General features: G+C 39.9%; 2 protein-coding genes across 2 annotated transcripts in view; one reads left to right on the forward strand and one right to left on the reverse strand.

Annotated features, from left to right (window-relative positions):
- The window catches only part of PSMA1 (proteasome 20S subunit alpha 1), a 505,652-nt gene that overhangs the window by 294,494 nt on the left and 190,856 nt on the right, over positions 1 to 20,302 (forward strand). The window lies entirely within an intron of this gene.
- PDE3B (phosphodiesterase 3B) overlaps positions 1 to 20,302 on the reverse strand; it is a 238,160-nt gene that overhangs the window by 87,285 nt on the left and 130,573 nt on the right. The window lies entirely within an intron of this gene.

Below are 20,302 nucleotides of genomic sequence, written 5' to 3' on the forward strand. Positions count from 1 at the left end.
AATTAATAAAATTTAAACTTTAAAATTTAATTCATTTTTGTGTAATGGGCAAAAAATGGACACTCTAGTAAGATCAGAATAAAATGAAATTCTATTCCACCTTTAATTCAGGTTTTGGGTCTATAGATGGGAAATGTATTAATTTCCTTCTTTTTTCAATATTTTTATTTGATTGCTACTCTGCCCAGTCTCTCAAAATTGTATTACAGTTTCATTTCAAGGCATAAAACAACAAAGTTTTTGATGCCGTATCTTACCTACAAACATTAACAAACATTATAAATATTCATAGTAATACTTACACATGATATTTAAATTATTTGACTCCCATAAATCATGCTAAAAAGTAGACTTTTTATTATGTGCATTGTAGTATTGCCTAAAGGCCTCAGATAGGTCAAGACCATATTGTGGTAGGCACTGTAGGACATATGCAGGTAAACGAGAGTCTTTGCCCCAAGGAGGTATGTTTCTGCATTTAAGGTTCAGAAGTCCAAAAAAAATGATGGGATTCATGCTCCTCAAATTGATTTCGAAGCAGCAGCAACCAATGGCAGTGTATACTTTTGGAGCCTTCTAACCCCTCTGTTATCTCTTTTCAAAGTTTACACCACAGAAGGACAAATAGTATGAACTATCCTACATGACATCAAAAGCAAATTTTCTTTTAAAAAGTCAACTGGAATGTTCTCAACTGGTGGATCTTAATCACAAAACTTATCACTCTCTAGTAACTTCTGCTTTCTGCACCCTCAGCCTACATCAAGCTAAGACATAAGCTATAATTACTATTTATTGCTATTTGTATTTCAGGAGCATTCAACACCCACAATGAAACCCTTTGAGTATGCATACTCAGATAAATCAGCAAAAGAAAGGCAATTTAAAGGGTCCATGCAGAACCAAGAAGTAAACAAACAGTGTCTAATGAAATTCAATGTCTTAAAATATGAAGTAATTCTTGTGTGTAGAACTCACAAAAGTGAATACATAGACTTCATCTGAGCTATTATTTTTTAAAAATGCTGTCCATCTGCTATTTAAAAAAGATATTCAAAGCCTAAAAAGAAGAGAGGAACAACTGTGATACTAGGCCCAAAAAAGCCAAGCAACTTTGCAAGTTGCATGGCCCAACTCTGACCTTTCAAAATATATTATAGGAAAATACAATGGTAGTAAGGGTCATTCCTTATAAGTAAACTAGAGTTTTGATCTGTAAGTGTATTGTTAGTAGTTATTTGATGTGATTTACATATCTCATCAGAGGTTAGCAATATAGATAAACTGCTTTCCTGTCTATCACTGTTCTATTGATTAAGAGTTCAAAAGGAACATATGAACATTTAGCTAGAACTTTGAATGAAACAATAATATTGTTTGTATTTCTCTTTGAAGTTTAAGTAGTAAATACCTGTAAATGGCCAATTACCTCGTGCTAATGTAACTAGTTACCGGTGTGCTCAGGACATAGGAAATAGTACTTCAGAGTCCCAAGTAATCATCTGTTCATTGTTCAAGGAGATATCTACTGTCAAGAAAATATCGGTCAGCCTGCATGGATCTATAAAAGACTCTAGTGGACTGAACCTTTTATCTCAAATCTGTCCAAGCTTGTCAGGGAAAGTTTGAATTGCAAGATTGAGATCCCAGCACCAGCCTAGAATCACCCCGCTAATTCTCATGAGAGAATTTGAACAAACTCTGCACATGGACTATTTAGTTTTCAGTCGTTCAGTCTTCAGTCAGTCTTCATCTACCTCCGGATCAACTCATCTGCAACTGAAGCTGTGAATCAAAGGACTGAGACCCATCCAGGTACTGGATGTACACCAGAGGGACTGTACAAGCCTACAAACTCCACAAATCTACTGGAAACTTGATATATATGGACTTTCAAATCATTTAACATTTCTCTTATAGTTTGTTTCTTTCTTTTTATAATAAACCTTTAGTTTTAGTTACTAAAGGATTGGCTGGCAGCGTGGTATTTGGGGTAAGATCCACACTTACATTGATCTGGTAATGTGGCTGACCCTTTGGGGTCAGGAGAAACTTTTTGATAAAGAGCATAGAGTTTTAAATAACTTATCTCTTTACTAGACCTAGTAGCTGATTGAGAGACAGAGACTGAAATGCAGCAAAGGGAGCTGTGTATATTTTTGTTTTAGCTTCTTGATAACCAGTGTGGGGAATCAGAAGCATTGTTTGTGGCTAGTTGGGAAGTCTGACTTTAGCGTCACCCACCAGTGTTGGGAGATTCTGCGCTCCTTTTGCAGCCTGCCCTCCCCTTGGCATTTTCAGGTGGCTACGGACGGGTCACAACAACCATAAGATTTATTTCCAGCACTGGCAGATTGTCCTGTTAGGAAACTGGTAAGGAAAGGAATTAGTTTACTCTGGAAATAACGTACTTGAAAGGTGACTCAAATTTCATATGAAGCACAAAATGCTTTCATAGTTAACTTGTTTTTATTACAGGACAACAGTAATTGGTAAACGGATGGTCATTAACTAACATTCAGAAAGGAGAAGCTTTAACTTCATGTAAGAATGCTTTCTCTTTAAAGTTTTTTGAGGGTATGGAATCAGAAGTCAAAGAAAGCAGATGAAACTACAAGGATCAAGAAATTTAGGACTGGAATAGATGAGTATCTGGATATACCTGAACTGAGTAACAGAACAGAAGAAGAAAAGAAAAACAAGTAGTGAGAAAGTATTTCCAAAAATCCAGAGAAAAAGGAATTCTGATGTTACATTTAATACTTTTATTTATTCTTCCTCTTCAAAAAAAGAATAGCCTTTTCCATTCCCACTGTTTAAAAAACCAAAATCAAATTTAAAAACTTTGACATAATTATCACTGTAAACATTTGTGCCTATTCATTTGTTTTCTGACTTTGGACCTGTGAAGGGAAGTTTGTATGCCCTAGTATTTAGTTAAGATGAGGTTTTCTAAAAAATATAGTTTAAGCATAAATCACTTTGTGCAGTTTTACAATAGTATATCTTATTCAGTAAAATCTATATAATAACTGCTAGGAACAAAAAATTAACACCTGTGGAAAATTGGCTAGCAAAGGACCTTACCATCACTGGGTTGGCTGGCCATATGTGTCATATACAATACAGAAACATTTTGCTTGAAAAGGACATTTCTATATTGTTTATGGTATAAATGAATTGAAAGATAAAATAATTTATATCAATTAAATTACAGCATAGCAATATTGTTCTCTAGGATATATCCTATAATATACAAAAAACAAACTGGCTACAATACAGCACATGCAAGAATGTTTAGTACAATTTTATAAAAAGATGCTTTTATTTTCCCTCCATAAGAGCAAACACAACAGTAGAGTAAGCAAGATAAAGAATTTAAATATATTTCTAAAATGGGTAAGAAGGATCAAATCTTAGTTTGTCTATCAAGAACTAGCAACTACTATAGGTAGTCAATAGAAGCAGTGTATTCAGCCAAGTTTGGGAGTCTCCTTTATGACGTTTAAACAGCAATGTAAGGGCTAGTCTGTATGAACACTTAGTTCTCAACGAGCTATGGTGTAAATTTGCCCAGCACTAGCGTGCTGCTCACTAACTGACCATGTGGACCTTGTCACCATACACTAAAAGTTCCAAAAATGAGTGCAGACTAAAGCACGCTAGGAAACTTTTAGAGAATGGTGGCAGGGTCCATACAGACACTTAGTGAGTGGCACGTTAAGCGGGGATCAACGGGGTACATTTATACTCCAGCTTGCAGCAAACTAAGTGTTCCTATAGACAAGCCTTAAGAAATTGTGTTGGTAAGTTCCTAGGATCAGTCACTTCTGAGGTGAAAACATGGCGGTTTTAAATAAGGCCATGAGAGCAGAAGAATTAAGCAGAGGCAGGTTGTTCTGGAAGTAACATAGGAACTTGGAGTAAGAGGCAGTTCCTAAACATAGGCCAGCTAATTGGATATATTGCACCAAAAAGGATTTGCCGACAGCCTACATCTGCTAGGTATTTTACTCTTGGGGCAAAGTGACCAGGGACAGAATTTAAAGTGATGTACCTTGAGAAATTTCCTTCATCCTCAGAACTGTTGGAAACAAATCAGCCAGATACATAGCCCTCTTTCTAGGATGGTGCTTTCATAATATTCTGGCAGGAACATAGGTATTTCAGAAAGAGAAAGAGGAATAAATTGAGATTGAGGTGAGAGGAATAGAGTATTTCAGGAAAGTGCAGGTACAGGCCTTGAGGCTAGCATATTCCCAATGGCTTTAATCTAAAGAGAGGAACCTCTTGGATATCACAGCAGCTGTGGTGGTAGTATCAATGCTGGAAGGAGCTAAAGTAGCTGAATGTGAATATGTTCTACAAAAAATGAACATAAGAAAGTTAGAAATTATCAAAACAAAGCCTAAAGAGCGGCACAAACCAGACTTGAGTAAGATATGATTGCAATGTGGACCTGTGTGACTGCACAGATATGGAAAGACTTATCATATGAATAGTAGTTCCAAACCATTAGGCTAGAATATGAAAAGGGAGACACCAATTATCTAGTAAAAAGGGAAAGAAAAATTTCCTGCACATGAGTAAGATATGTTTTTTCATAGAGAAGGTGACCAATGCCTGCTTAAGCAGAACAAATCCCAGGATAATATCTGGGTGCTTGAACTAATGACAGGGAGACTTCCTATAAAGTTCAAAGTAGAAACAGGACCAGAGGTCAATGTTTGCTTACCAGACTATAGTGACTCTTCTTATATATACAGAAAATATAAAAGTACAAGAATTAGCTGACTTTGAACACCAAGTCAGAAGAAAGGTTATCTGGGAGTTCTAAACTGGCCACCTCACAACACGGTTTTATACAATTTGACACCAAGTTAGAGAGTCTCTGGGTCAAAACTGCCTGACCTTTGGATTTCTCAGCAATAGAAACAAATAGCTTAGGAAAATGAATGGTTTTGGTCTGCTTAAGTAAAAAAACAGAGCTTGGAGAACATCTAGAGCACAGTTTCTCAACCTGAGATCATGACCTAAAATTGGGACCCTAGAACGTATCAAACAGTCGTGAAGGAAGCAGAGGCATCTCTGCTCCCACAGAGATGGCTGGGCTTGGCCCCCAGTCTGGGTATTGTGACCTGGTGATCAGGGTTGCAACATGACTCAGGTTTGGCCCAGCTGCCCCTCTGTCATGACGACTAGGAGCTGCACAGGGCAAATTTGAGTGAATAGTGCTATGATCCCATGCACCAGATTGCAATGCCTGGCTGGCTCCCAACAGTGGGGCTGTACCAAACCTGAGTGGTGCTGCAAAACCAGAGATCGCAATGCCTGGAGTTGGGAGCCAACCACAGCCAGCCCTGTGGGACAGGAGTCACCTCTATGGTACATACAGTGTACTTATTACGTTAACATGTATATTATATATCATAGGTAAGAAATATTTAGTAAGCCAAAAATTTTTTGCATTAAAACTATTTAATGGATTGTGACAGGCCATCAAAGTTTTCAAATGGGTCCTGAGCCCAAAAAGGTTTAGAACACAACCTCACTCTTGGATGATGAGACTTTGTGAAAAAACAGGGTAAGTGTATAGTCTGATTAAGTGGAAATCAGAGTTCATTTTGGGGAGAAATTTGGGGTGTGGTCAGAGTGTAACCTTATCTCTGTGGGGGTAAAAAAAAATCACACAGTGGGATGGTAGACCACGTGCAACTACTTGTGAAGACGACAAAGGCAGTTTTGCAAATGGGGTCACCAAGTTACATGAAGCCATCTGGCTTAAAACCCAAAGACAAGTCCTCACTTTAGTATGTATGCTATTCTGAAATTGATTAATCTGTTCTAGCATGTTGTTGAATATGAGCTTTGGCAGTTATTCTTGAGCCATCAGGGAGTTTGTTATAGCTCCAATAAATTCTACTTTTTGAGCTGGGGTTAACTGAGACTTCTCCTTGTTTATTCTCAGTCCCACTCTGGAGAACAGATGCATGATGTATTGAACACCGTTTATTACCTGTTTAGGAGAAGACCCCTTCACCAACCAATAGTTTAGATCACTGTTTCTCAACTTCTCGGTCGTATCCCCTGCAGGTCTCAAAAGACAATGGGGCAGAGGGGTGCCACAATATGTTAAATTTTATTATAGTCAAAACATAAAAATTTAATTCCTCTGCTCCCTACACAACCTGTCCCTTCAACGTCAGGTATTATCTGTTAATCTCTCAATGTGCGCGCGCACGCACGCACACCAATTCTATAGGCTTATCACTATTATAATGTTTTTTTTTGTTTGTTTATTTATTTTTTGTTTTCTTTTTTTTACTCTTATAGTACTTGTTAGGCTGAGAAACACTGGTCTAGATACAGATAAACCAACACATTCCTTTTCCTGAATGTGCTGTGCTTCCACATTCAGAAATTTCAGGTTCTCAGTGTCATTGACAACCTAAAAGGAAGGATTCTCTATTGATGATGTACATTTTGCCCATACAAAATGCAAACAAAGGAATTCAAATTTCTCAGGTTTAAAACTGAACACCAGGCTTCTGATTTCTTAGGAAGTAGAAAATATTGGGAATAGAACTCTTTTTCCCCCAATATTGAAGGGGAACCTCCTCTATAGCACTGAGAGTCAGCAAAGACTGAACCTCCTGCTGAAAGAAACTCTCATTAGAGGGGTCCCTTAAGAGGGATAGAGAAAGTGCATGAGGAGTAGAAATTTCTTCTAACTGAATAGAGTACCTCTTTGAATTATTTCCAGTACTTATTGGTTTGTGGTATTACTGCCATGTCTCCTGGAATGGTCCCCAAAAGGGGTAAGAAAGGGAGAAAGATCTCCCAGGATTGATTGGTAGCTCTCAATATACATGTCAAAATGACAGCATGTGGATCCATATAACACTTTGGCATTCATCTTAGAATTCAGTGTTGACAAAGGTCTCCTCTTACGGTATCATTTGTTCTTAAAGAAATCTGATGTTCTCTGATAATTATGGTAGAGTGAAGTAGTGGCAGACTGCTTTGAAGAGCATTATACAGAGACAGTTTTTCTTGTACTGGGAAGTTAAGATAAATAGTGCTCAGGATGTGGCTCAAGAATTTGTCAATGAATGTAATGACTTCACAGTTTTGGAACTGAACTGGTGATTCCCTTCAAAAGAAAAATCTTCCAGTGTAGCTCAAACCTCCTTTAGCAACCCAAGTGTCTAGAGCCATGACATGCAGCACAATGATAGCTATCAATCACAAAGCCGTATCTACAGCATCAATTGAGGCCTGTAGGTAGGCCTTCAGTATTAATTGACCCTCCAAGATTTAAATCCTTCCAACGAGTCAGAAGAAAAATTTTTGAGAAATTCAGCAACCTTGTTCCGTATAAGGAAATCATAACATGAAAGAAGGGCCTGATAATACCCTTTACAAAATTGAAGGCTGTCTGACGAATAACTCTTTTTTTCCTCAGAAGGTCCAATCTTTTTGGCTCCTTTTCCTTTGGAGTAGTTCTAAAAGACTGATATTTTGACTTCTCCTGTGCTATGGTCACAGCTATAGACCCTGGAGCACGATGAGTGTAGAAAACACTCAAAGCTTGCTGAAGGAACTTGATATCTTTTTTCAAATTTCACAGAGGTTGGTGGTACAGAGGCTTAAATCTGCCATAAAAAATGGCTGGTTCTAGCAAGTCCTCATTTATAGATAGCACAAGCCTCTCTGGAATGGATGTATGTAATAAGTCCAACAATTTATGCCTTTTCTATTAGACAATCTGAACTGCATTTCCACAGCTTCTGCCATTCTGTTAGTCATTTCAAGAATTGGTCCACAGTTATCTGATGAAAACAACTGGGGGGAGCCACAGCCTCATCTGGTGACTGTGTACTGGGACAGCATCAGAAACTTGTTGAGGTATATGGAGAAGATTCCAGTTAGCAAGATGAGCACTTCCCTGTGATTTCTGCTGTTGCTTTAGAGATGGGCCCTAGGGAGGAGATCTAGTCCTGGTACTAGAAGCTGAAGAATGTTTCAATGTAGGATATGGACACAAGTGCCAGTCAAGCCAAGCAGTTTGTCCATATGGATAAAATGAGTACAGCTGGGGTGGAGGAACCCAATGGGGTTTTTTGAATTAACATGCCTATATTTACCCATATGCCTGACCTGACTCTCAGATAAATAAATAAGTCAGTCATGAATGGTATCCCAAAGGCTAAGACAGTGAAACACCTCCACTAACAGAAGAGGATGAAGAGAAATACCCATCTTCTAAGGGACCTACCTGCTTGTGAGAATTACCCACCGAATGGGGCTTACCACCATAATGCCTACGTGACTTAGAAAGCATCTCCAGATTGACAGAAACTCTAATAAAGGGGAGTTAGGCTGCCAAAGCACTGTGTGCCATATGCTTCTGCACCAGGTGGTGCTACTTTGGCACTCAAAAACAGCACCCTAGAACACCATATTCACCACTGTTATGTAATTATATGGTCTGTACAAAGTATGCCTTATGGGGTGGTACCATTGTAAAACTCTTGATCTGTTGAGCATTGATATCCTGTTGGATTGTATGTGATTTTATGAAGCACTGCTGTGTATGTTACTAAAAAGTATTGTGAAGTGGGAAACACCCACAGCCAGCCTTTCAGGTATAACAATGGGGGAGCCAAACTGTTAGTGGTTCACCATCATCCAAGCAAGGAAAGAATCCGCTATCAGAAACTGTTTACAATGAAGACTTCACAGAGAGAGCATTTACACAATGGAACACTGCTTGACCAATGGGGGCAGCCCCACACCATCATAGCATAGATCTTTCCAGCAAGCTGGAAGAAGCTATAAATGAGAGGAAGTGACATCATCACTTGACTTCTCTCCCCCGCCCCCCAACTCAACACCTGGAAACACATCTGGAGAACAAAAGACTTTGAACTGGTGAAGGGGTCCCAGGCTGGAGAGCCATTCCAGCCTGGGTATTGAAGATATGTGACCTATTTATATTATCAGAGTGAGACACTGCTTGATTTAAATCCTGTTCAATTTGTAGAAGTCAGACTGCAAATTTACTTTTATTTCTTAAAGTAACCAGCTCTGATATTTTTATGCCTACTACTTATAATCACTTAAAATCTATCTTTCTGCAGTTAATAAATCTGTTTTATATTTTACCTAAAATAATGTGGTTTTGGTTGATGTGATTGGGAAATCTGCTCAAGTTACAAAGGTTGGTGTATACCCACTTTCCTTTAATGAAGTGGTGGACTGAATAATGAACTTACACTGGCCAGGTTTCTGACCAGTGCAAGATGATATAATTCTGGGGTACATGCTAGAGAGCTGGGGGAAATTCACTGGTGCCTTTTTATTGTTGGTTTGTGAGTGACTGGGCAAAGCATTCATATAACTCAGCTGGATGTGTCCCTGCCTGTGGATGTCTGTGTAAGTTTAAATTGCTGAATGCATCACAGAGTGAGAGGCAACCAAGGTAAACATTCATGCGATCTAGATGGGTGTGGTGCTCTGCATGCTGCTGGGCTAGGTTGTAACAGCACCTGAATGGGTTTGCTGCTTGTCACTAGCAAAGCATTGTGAGGGACAGCCCAGGCTGGAGAGTTAAGAAGACATGGCATTCCTGGTTTTCAGGTTTTACCCCAAGGGACCTCATCACAGCTGTGACATAGGTTGGCCTTGTAATGACAAAGCCCATGCTGGGGACACTAATACCAGCAGCAGTTGCACTGCTGCCAGGGACACAGCTTGGATGATGGAAGCAGCAGCAACTGGCTCCCAATATGCAGGCCCTGACAGCTGCTGTGCTGAGGATGTCTGCACTGAGCAAATCAACACTGCAGAAGGTTGTAAGTGAGCCAGCATCTGAGGCTATGTACACACTGAGGGCAGTAAATTCGTCGCCGTCAGATCAATTTTTCCGGTTCAATTGAGCGGCAGCGAAGACATGATCAATCGATCCAGAAGTTGATCTAATAAAACCACCTCCCCAAAAAGCATAGCACTGCATCGATGGGAACGCATTTCCTGTCAGCACAGTGCAGTGAAGACAGCACACTAAAGGGAAGTTACAAAGACGACATGAGTTACACAAGCTACTCTGCATAGCTTGTGTAACTACCGTCGACTGCCACCAAATTTTGCCAGCAGTGTAGACTTGCCCTGAGGCACATGCTCAAAGCTGGTCCTACCTGTTTTACTACCCAAGAGAGAAAATGATTTTCCACTCCCCCTCATTCCTGCTCCCACGCAAAGGCATAAACAAACACCCTCCACCCAACACGCCCCTCCCCAACCTCTTTCTTTTTGAGGAAGTCTTGCCAAGACATCTTCCTCTGCTCACAGCCACAGCGGCAGGAGTAACCAGAGTCCCAGAGGTTAAGGTTCAGTTGCTGGGGCACTTTTCACGGAGGACTGTGTCCGATTATTAGGATCCTGTCTCATTTCAGACATCTAGCTCAGACATCTCAGCTCAGGCATCTAGCTCAGAGACTGGCTTCATATCTTCATAAAAAGTCACCTTCACTGAATCAGTCCCTGAGTTAATCCCAACCCCTACTTCTACTATACATAACTCAATCCACTCAATCGATCCAGAAGTGGATGCAGTAAAACCACCTCCTCAAGTGGTGCAGTGCAGTGAAGATGTCGCACGGAAGGGAAGCACAGCAGTTGTAGGGAGTTACACAAACTACTCTGTATAACTCCCGTCGACTGCTGCCGAATCTCCAGGTAAGTGTAGACTAGGCTGTAGTAACTGTGAGAAGTCAGAGGCTCTGGTTATGGTAGATGGGGATTCAGAGCCTCAGATGCACATATGGGAAGTGGGGAACTGGTCTAGGGCAGGGAAGAATTAGGAGAGTAATTGTGGAGGATTATCTTCACTTTTTCTTAAGCACTATTAAGCTATGCATATATATTTTTTGTTCATTAAACAAGCACAATCATCCACTGAAAATGTACCTTTTCCTTAAACAGAAAATGACAGTTTGTGTAATATATTGCAAATACCTAACAGTACCAAATAATACTGTTACATTCACTTCATTTGTTCTGAGGTCCATGAGGAGGTGAAAGGCAGCCAGGTTAAAGTCTCTGGGCAAAGATAAAAGGGGGGGGGAAACAGGGGTGACGTCATAGAGGGGCCTACTGCAGACAACCAATTCAAGAAGAGGAAGTGGATGAGCCATTTCTAGAATGAATAACAGAAATATCCAAAAGATAAGTCCTAGTGGTGACGGGGAACTTTTACAACCAATGTCTGGCTATTTAAAGTAATACAACAAAATACAAAATTTCCAGTGAGTTCTTGAATTGTATTGGGGACAACTTTTTGTTTCAGAAAGTGGACGATATAACCAGGGGAACAGCGATTTTAGACTTGATTCTGACCAACAGGGAGGAATTAGTTACGTATCTGAAGGTAGAAGGCAATTTAGGTGAAAGTAATCATGACATGATATATTTCATTATTCTAAGGAAAGGAAGGTGTGAGAGAAGCAAAATAAGGTCTCTGTAGGCCTCTACAAGGTCTCAGAGCGCGCATGATGTAGAGAGGAAGGATTTATGATTATTAGGAATGGGGGAACCTATTTGGAAAAGAATGGCCAGTACAGGAGGGATGGGCTCCAGCTAAACTAAAATAGAACCAGACTTCTGGCACATAAAATTGAAAAGGTTGGAGAGGATTTTTTAAACTAAAGGCTGAGGGAAAGCTGAGAGGTGAGAAGGAGCACAGTTTCGATGATGTCCGATAGGGATGAATTTATCAAAAGGGAAACTCTATGCCCTAATAAAGAGGATAGGAAAGAAGTTGATAAAGTATAAGTAGAAGCTAGCGAGAAAAAGTCAAATGAAATAGAGTCCTATTTAATTATAACATATGAGGGGAAGCAACTTAATACTGACAAAATATACAAGTGATTATATACAAATGTTAAGTCTAAATACTAAGATGGGTGAATTACACTGCTTGGCATTCAGTGAGGATATTAATATAATAGACCTCACAGAAATTTGGTAGATGAGAATATAATCAATGGGACACGTTAATACCAGGGTATGAAGTACAAAGTAGGTCGCACTGATGTGGGACTGGCATTATATAGTAAAGAAAGCATAGAGTCTAATAAGATAAAAATCTTATGTGAAACAAACTGTCCCATAGAATCTCTATGGATAGAAATTCCATGTTTGAATAAAGGGTATAGCAGTACAAATACACTACTGACCACCTGACCGGGATCGTGACAGTGATTGTGAAATGCTAAAGGAGATTAGAGATGCTATAAAAGCAGACAGTGAAATAATAATGGGTGGGTTTCAACCATCCTCTTGTTGCCCGGGTAAAAGTCACCTCAGGGCGTATTGCACAGATAAAATTTCTAGACACCATAAATGACTGCTTCTTGGAGCAGCTAGTCCTAGAACCCATAAGGATAGGGACAGTTCTTGGTTTAGCCTTAAGTGGAGCACAGGATCTGGTCCAATAGCAGAACCACTCGGTAATAGTGATCATAGTATAATAATGTAACACCCTTTCAGGAGAGATAACAGCAAAAAAAAAAAAAAAAAATCACCGCAGTAACATTTAACTTTAAAAAGGGAAGCTACATAAAAATGATGACATTTGTCAGATGAAAATTAAAAGCAACTGTCATAAAAGATAAATGCTTGCAAGCAGCATGGGGACAATTTAAAAACTCCGTAAGAGAGGCTCATACTAAATGTATACCCCAAATCAGAAAAGACAAAAAGAGACTAAAAGAATGTCACCATGGCTAAACAGCAGAGTAATGGAGGCCCCTAGAGGCAAAAAGGCATCCTTTAAAATTTGGAAGTCAAATCCTAATAAGGATAATAGGAGGATACACAAACTCTGGCGGGCTAACTGTAAAAGTAAACTAAAGCAGGCCAAGAAAGACTGTGAGAAACAACTGGCTAATGACTCAAAAACTAACAGTAAGAATTCTTTTAAGTACATAAGAAACAGGAAGTCTGCCAAACAGGCAATGGGACCACTAGACAACCAAGATGTTAAAGGAGAAGTCAAAGAAGACAAGGCCATTTTAGAGAAGCTAAATGAATCCTCTGCATCAGCTTTCACCGCAGAGGATGTTGGGGAGACAACCACATCAGGACTATCCTTTTTTGGTGACAAATCTGAAGTACTGTCCCACACTGATATGTCAATAGAAGGGGATTTAGAACAAACTGATAAATTAATAGTAATCAGTCACCAGATTCACCTAAGAGTTCTGAAATTTCAGAACTAGTACTATTGCTGAAACAAACCTCTCTACCAGATGACTGGAAGGTAACTAATGTAACATCAATTTTTAAAAAGGCTCCAAAGGCAATCCTAGCAATTAAAGTTTGATGAGTCCAACCTTGATGACCTTGAAGTCATTGTGAATAATTCTCTGAAAACATCAGCTCAATAGGCAGCTGTGATCAAACAGACTAACAGAATGTTAGGAACTATTAGAAAAGGGATAGAATACAAGACAGGAAAATATCATAATGCCACTATATAAATCCATGCTATGCCCACACTTTGAATACTGTGCCAAGTTCAGGTTCACAAAAAGGATATAGTAGAAATGGGAAAGGTTCAGAGAAGGGCAACAAAGCTACAGCTTCCATATAAGGACAGACTAAAAAGATTAGGGCTGTTCAGTTTAGAAAAGAGACAACTAACGGGCGATATGATAGAAATCTATAAAATCATGAATGGTGTGAAAAAAGTAAATAGAGAAGTGGTATCTATCTTTCCTCACAACACAAAAACCAAGGGTGATGCAATGAAATTAACAGGCACAAGGTTTAATATAAAGAAGAGGAAATACTTTTTCACACAACAAACAATTAACCTGTGGAATTCATTGCCACAGCATGTTGGGATGGCCAAAAGTATAACTGGGTTGAAAGAAAACAAGATAAGTACATAGAGGATAGGTTCATCAGTAGCTAATAGCCAAGATAATCAGGGACGCAACCCCATGCTCAGGGTGTCCTTAAAACTTGACTGCCAGATGCTGGGAGGGGAAGGCATGGATGGATAACTCCAACCATCCTGTTCTGTATGCTTTCCTTAAACTCTGGTACTGCCACTGTCAGAGAAAGGATAGTGGATTAGATGGAACATTGGTCTGACTCAGTATGGCAGTTCTTAAGGACAATGGACTTCAAAAAACCAGACTTTAACAAACTCAGAACTAGTAGGTAAGGTCCCATTGATGGAGGCCCAGTACAACTTGAGTTGCTTGACCACTGTCCTACAGGCCTAGCATAGCTTCAGTTGCTTGCTTGGCTATTCTGACCCCTGTAGCATGACATCTTCCAGTTGGCACAGACTGAGTAACCTTACAGATGTCTCCGTTTCTGCATAGCATGGCACATAATAAGACATAATACAGATACTGTATGCTTACAGCTGCACACTTTTATTGCCAGGGGCCATATTTTCACTCTGCCCCTCCTATCACCAGATGTTGTTTTGACGACCCCAATTACCATGGTGAGAACGGAATGTAGCTAAGGGTGGAAACCCAATGTAGGTAATTAGCATATATGATAATGAGAGAGAGATAATTAGGTGAAGGTTGTTTATGGAAGGGTATAAGTAGCCATCACTTAGACAAAGGGGGGTGTTCCATCAACACCTGACTCTGCGGGAGGTGCTGCCAGTTGGACCAGAGGATCCACTGACTCCCTGGCAGGGTCCCTGAAGAAAGCCGTTCCTGTATACAGCCTTCTGAGTAACTGCTTAGCTCTACAGGCTTAGTGAGTATGATACATTGTAGTTAATTTTAGGCTTTGTATCTAACTAGTATATTTATAGAAAACTTTGCACACTAAACCGTATTGATCTGCAAATTGGGCGTACCATGTCTCACTGGTATTCACACTGATCACAAAGTGTCCAGAATCAACACCATGGGAAGAAAACCTAAGGGACAGAGGAGTTCAGGAGAACTAGCACTTTCTTAAGGGACAGTATTAAAGGCACAACTGCCTACTATTCTGATGGGAAAGAAAAACAGGAAAAATAGTAATATGACTAAAATGACTTCATCAGGAGCTCTTTCATGACCTGATATTTAAAAAGAAATCTTACAAAAAGTATTAACATGGACAAATTGCTAAGGAAGAGTACAAAAGAAAAGCACAAGCATGTAGGGACAAAATCAGAACGGCTAAGGCACAAAATGAGTTACATCTATCAAGAGACATGAAAGGCAATAAAGAAGAAGTTCTCTAAATACATTAGAAGTAAGAGAAACATAAAGGAACACATAGGTCTTCTACTTAGTGGGGAAAGAGCGCTAATAAAACTGCTGATATCAAGAAAGCTGAGGTGTTTAATGACTATTTTGCTTCAGTCTTCGCTAAAATGGTTAAAGGTGAACAAATATTCAACACAATTAATATTAATATCAAGAGGGAAGGAACACAGGCCAAAATAGGGAAAGATCATTTTAAAGAATATTTGGATAAGTTAGATGTATTCAAGCCGGCAAGACCAATGAAATTCATCCTACGGTACTAAAGGAATTAGCTGAAGCAATCTTGAAACTGATAGCAATTATCTTTGAGAACTCATGGAGGACAGGAGAGGTCACAGAGGACTGGAAAAGGGCAAACACAATACCCATCTTTTAAAAGAGGACACAGGGAATTATACACCAGTCAGCCTAAGTATAATACCAGAAACATACTGGAACAAATTATTAAACAATTAATTTGTAAGCACCAAAAACAAATCATGCCAAGCCAACCTAATTTCCTTTTTTTGACAAGGTTACTGACCTAGCAGATATAGGGAAAGCAGTAGACATGATATATCTTAATTTTAGTAAGGCTTTTCACACAGTCCCACGTGACATTCTCATACAAAAACTAGGGAAATGTGGTCTAGAGAAAATTACTATAAAGTAGGTTTATAACTGGTTGAAAGACTACATTCAGAAAAGAGTTATCAAAGATTCACTGTCAGACGGGGAGGGCATATTTAGTGGGTTCTGCAGGGATCAGTACTGGGTCTGGTACTATTCAAATATGTTCATTAAGTACTTAGATTATGGAGTGCAGCGTATGCTTATAAAATTTGTGAATGACAACAGGCTGGAAAGGGTTGCAAGTACTTTGGAGGACAGGATTAGAATTCAAAAGGACCTTGAAAATTAGAGAATTGGTCTGAAATCAGCAGATGAAATTCAATAAAGACAAGGACAAAGTACTCCACTTAGGAAGGAAAAAACAAATGCGCAATTACAAAATGGGGAATACTGACAAGGTGGTAGTACTGCTGAAAAGTGTCTGGGGGTTATAGTGGATCTGAAATTGAATATGAGTCAATAACGTGATGCAGCTGCATAAAAAGCTAAAATCATTCTGAGATTTTATGTAAGACATAGGTATTAATTGTCCCACTCTACTCAGCACTCAGAGCAGTATACTGTGTCCAATTCTGGGCACCACACTTAAGGAAAGTTGTAGACAAATTAGAGAGTGTCCAGAGGAGAGCCACAAAACTGATAAAAGGTTTAGAAAACGTAACCTATGAGTACATGTTAAAAAACTGGGCATGTTTAGTCTTGAGAAAAGAATGCTGAGGGAAAACTTGATAACAGTCTTCAAATATATTAAGGGCTGTTCTAAATAGCATAGTGATCAATTGTTTTTTTATGTCCACTGTACGTAGGAGGTAGAACAAGTAGTAATGGGCCTAGTCTGTAGCAAGGGAGATTTAAAAGTTGGATATTAGGAAAAAGATTTCTATGTACAAGGATGGTTAAGTACTGGAAGACGTTTCCAAGGGAGGTTGCAGAATCCCCTGCATTGGAGATTTTTAAGAACAGGTCAGGGATGGTCTAGGTTTACTTGGTCCTGCCTCAGCGCAGGAGGCTGGACTTCATGACCTCTCGAGGTCCCTTCCAGCCCTACATTTCTATGATTCTATCCAGCTATTCCACTGTTGAATATTAGAATTATCTTGTAGTATAAAAATTTGTTTTCTTTTTGTAAGAAAGTGTTTTCATTAGGATGGTGTTTTAAGTCTTCAGTATATATAATGTTGAATAGGTAGAAAATTATAGCTGTATTGAAAATACATGGACAATCATTCACTATATGTGGTTTTCTTGTAAATACTATTACATAGAAAAAAAGCTATGAAAAACTAAAATGAAAGTGAAGGTTGCAAAGTCAATCAATGAAGAATTAGGAAATGCCAGAATTAAGATTGTATATGCTACATTAATTTATCCTCTTGTGTGTATGCATAATGGTAACTCAGCCCTGGTCTACACTTACCTGGAGATTCGGCGGCAGTCGACGGGAGTTACGCAAACTACGCAGAGTAGCTTGCGTAACTCACGTCGACTGCTCTGCTTCCCTTCTGCACGCTGTCTACACTGCACTGTGCCAATGGGCACTGTTCCCGTTGATGCAGCACTACGCTACTTGAGGGGGTGATTCACCAGAGTCGACTTCCTGATCGATTGAACGGGTCTACACTGACCACTCAATCGGTCAAGAAAGATCGATCTGGCGGCAGCCTCAAATCATGGCTTAAAGACTTCAAGGTACAGAAAATCCTCCAGCAAGTGACCCATGACCCATGCTGCAGAGGAAGGCAAAAAACCTTCAGGGCCTCTGTCAATCTGCCCTGGGGAAAAATTTCTTCTTGACCCTAAATATGGCAATCAGCTAAACCCTGAGCATGTGGGTAAGACTCACTAGCCAGATGGCTGGGAAAGAATTCTCTGTAGTAACTCAGAACCCACCTCATCTAACATCCCCTCACAGGCCATTGGGCATATTTGCAGCTAGTAGTCAAAGATCAGTTAATTGCCAAATTAAGCCATCTTCTCCATAAATGTATCAAGCTCAGTCTTGAAGCCACCTAGGCTTTTTGCCCCCACTGCTCCTCATGTAAGGCTATTCCAGAACTTCACTCCTCTGATGGCTAGAAACCTTCATCTAATTTCAAGTTTAAACTTCCTGATGGCCAGTTTATTTCCATTTGTTCTTGTGTCCCATTGGCGCTGAATTTAAATAATTCCTCTCTGTGACACCCTGTACCTCCCATGATCACCCTTATAGTGTAATTGTGTATTGTTTAATGCAAAGTATGTCATGTAAGATGTTTCTGGAATGCTCATGATGTTTTGAACGTTATTGTTATGGTAATATGTTTGTTGCAATGTCATGTGTATGGTTATCAGGCTTCACTATGTGATATGCCCAAAGATGTGTCTCATGGCTTAAAGCATATACAAGCAAGACTCTCTGAGCAGAGGAGCAGTTCGCACCACACTAAGGCATGCATAAAACAAACACAGCTCTTCCAGGAACAAAGGACGAGCGTGAGCATCAACAAAGAAACCAAGATAAGGGGATGCTCACTGACTCAGGACATGGATGAAGCCATACAAAGACACTGTTTGTCACCTGACCCTGAAAGGGCGGATGAAGCCCCAGAGGAGAGAAGGAACATTTTGAAAAGGGAAGACATTTTGCAATCTCTCTTCTCTTCCACCTCCATCTACAAACACCATCAAGTAACTGAAGTGCTGATCATAGGCCAAGGGCCTGGCTGGAAGCCTGTGGTGATAATCATGCGTTTGTAAGGTTGCTGAAAGTGTTACGCTTAGTTTAGAATGCAATTTACCTTTTTGTTTTCTCTTGATCAAATCTGGCTTGTTTTCCTCTGACTTATAATCACTTAAAATCTTTCTGTACTTAATAAATTTGTTTGTTTGTTTGTTTTATCTAAAGCAGTTCATTTGGTTTAAGGTGTGTTAGAGACTCTATTTGAAGTGACAAGGCTAGTGCATATCAATTTCTTTGATAAACTGACGAACATATAAACTTGCAGTGTTCAGTGGGCAACACTAAACATTACAAGGCGGCAGTTCCTAGGGTTGCATCTGGGGCTGGGGACAGTGGCTGGGGTCACACCATAGCATAATCCCATAAGTGGTTGGCTAGAAGCACTCATTCACTGAGTTGGGAAGAGAGAGTTACTCAACTTGTGCAGTAACTGAGATTCTTCAAGATGTGTGTCCCTGTGAGTGCTCCACTCCAGGTGCTGGCATGTCCTCGATCAGAGATTTTTCCAGCAATGCCCATCCAGGTTGCGCATGCACCGTCCCTGTCTCACTGCGCTGTTGGCACCCTTTAAAGCGTGCAGGACCTGGGATCCTTTGTTCCTTCTCTACTGTAGAGCCATAACGTTTGACTCCAAAGTAGAGGGGAAGGAGGGTGGGTAGTAGAGCACCCACAGGGATACACATCTCGAAGAATCTCGGTTACTGCACAAGCCTACTACTACAACCCTCTTTTCTTCTTTAAGTAGTGCCCTGAGAGTGCTCCACTTCAGGTGATTTTCGAGTAGTGCTCTCAGTTTGAGAAGGGAACTTCAGAGTTGTTAGGTTGAATAGAAGAGAGTACCGATAGTCCGTTTACTGCATCATGTCTTGATGCATGATCGATGGTGTAGTGCTTTATGAAAGTGTGGGCCGAGGCCCAGGTAGCTGCTTTGCATATTTCAGTAATTGGAACATTATGCAAGAAGGCTGTGGATGTAGCAATTGATCTGGTTGAATGTGTCCTGACCCTTTGTGGTGGTGATATCCCTGACTGTGTGTAGCATGTGTGGATGCAGCTTGAAATCAACTTTGAAAGTCTTTGGATGGATATGGAACCTTTGGAACATTCTGTAATTGATACAAAAAGTTTGGGAGATTTCCTGAAGGGTTTTGTTCTTTCTAGGTAAAACACAATGGCTCGTCTGATGTCCAGTGCATGAGGGTGCATACTGTGCATTACAGTGTGGTTTTGAGTAAAAGGTAGGTAAATGAATGTTTTGGTTAAGGTGAAATGATGATGTTACTTTGGGAAGTGACTTAGGATGAGGTCATAGTGTCACCTTATCTTTGTGAAATACTGTATATGGTGGGTGGGCCATAAGCGATCTGAGTTCACTCACATGGTGTGCTGATGTGATTGCCGCTAGAAATGCTACCTTCATGGACATGTGCATTAATGAACAAGTCGCTAAAGGCTCGAATGGTGACTTGATAGTGGTCCTGAGGACTAAGTTGAGGTCTCAAGGTATTATGGGAGGGCTTATGTCTGGGTACACGTTCTGTACACCAGTCATGAAGCATTTGACAATTGGATGCGCAAAAATTGTGGTATTATCTATGAGATCATGGAAGGTGGTGATAGCTGCTGGGTGTACTTTAATTGAGCTAATCGCTAAACCAGATTTTTTTATTTCCAG

The sequence above is a fragment of the Emydura macquarii genome, unplaced genomic scaffold (assembly GCF_026122565.2).
Source record: "Emydura macquarii macquarii isolate MOO-44397 ecotype Brisbane River unplaced genomic scaffold, CSIRO-AGI_Emac_v2 contig_587, whole genome shotgun sequence".
Lineage (NCBI taxonomy): Eukaryota > Metazoa > Chordata > Testudines > Chelidae > Emydura > Emydura macquarii.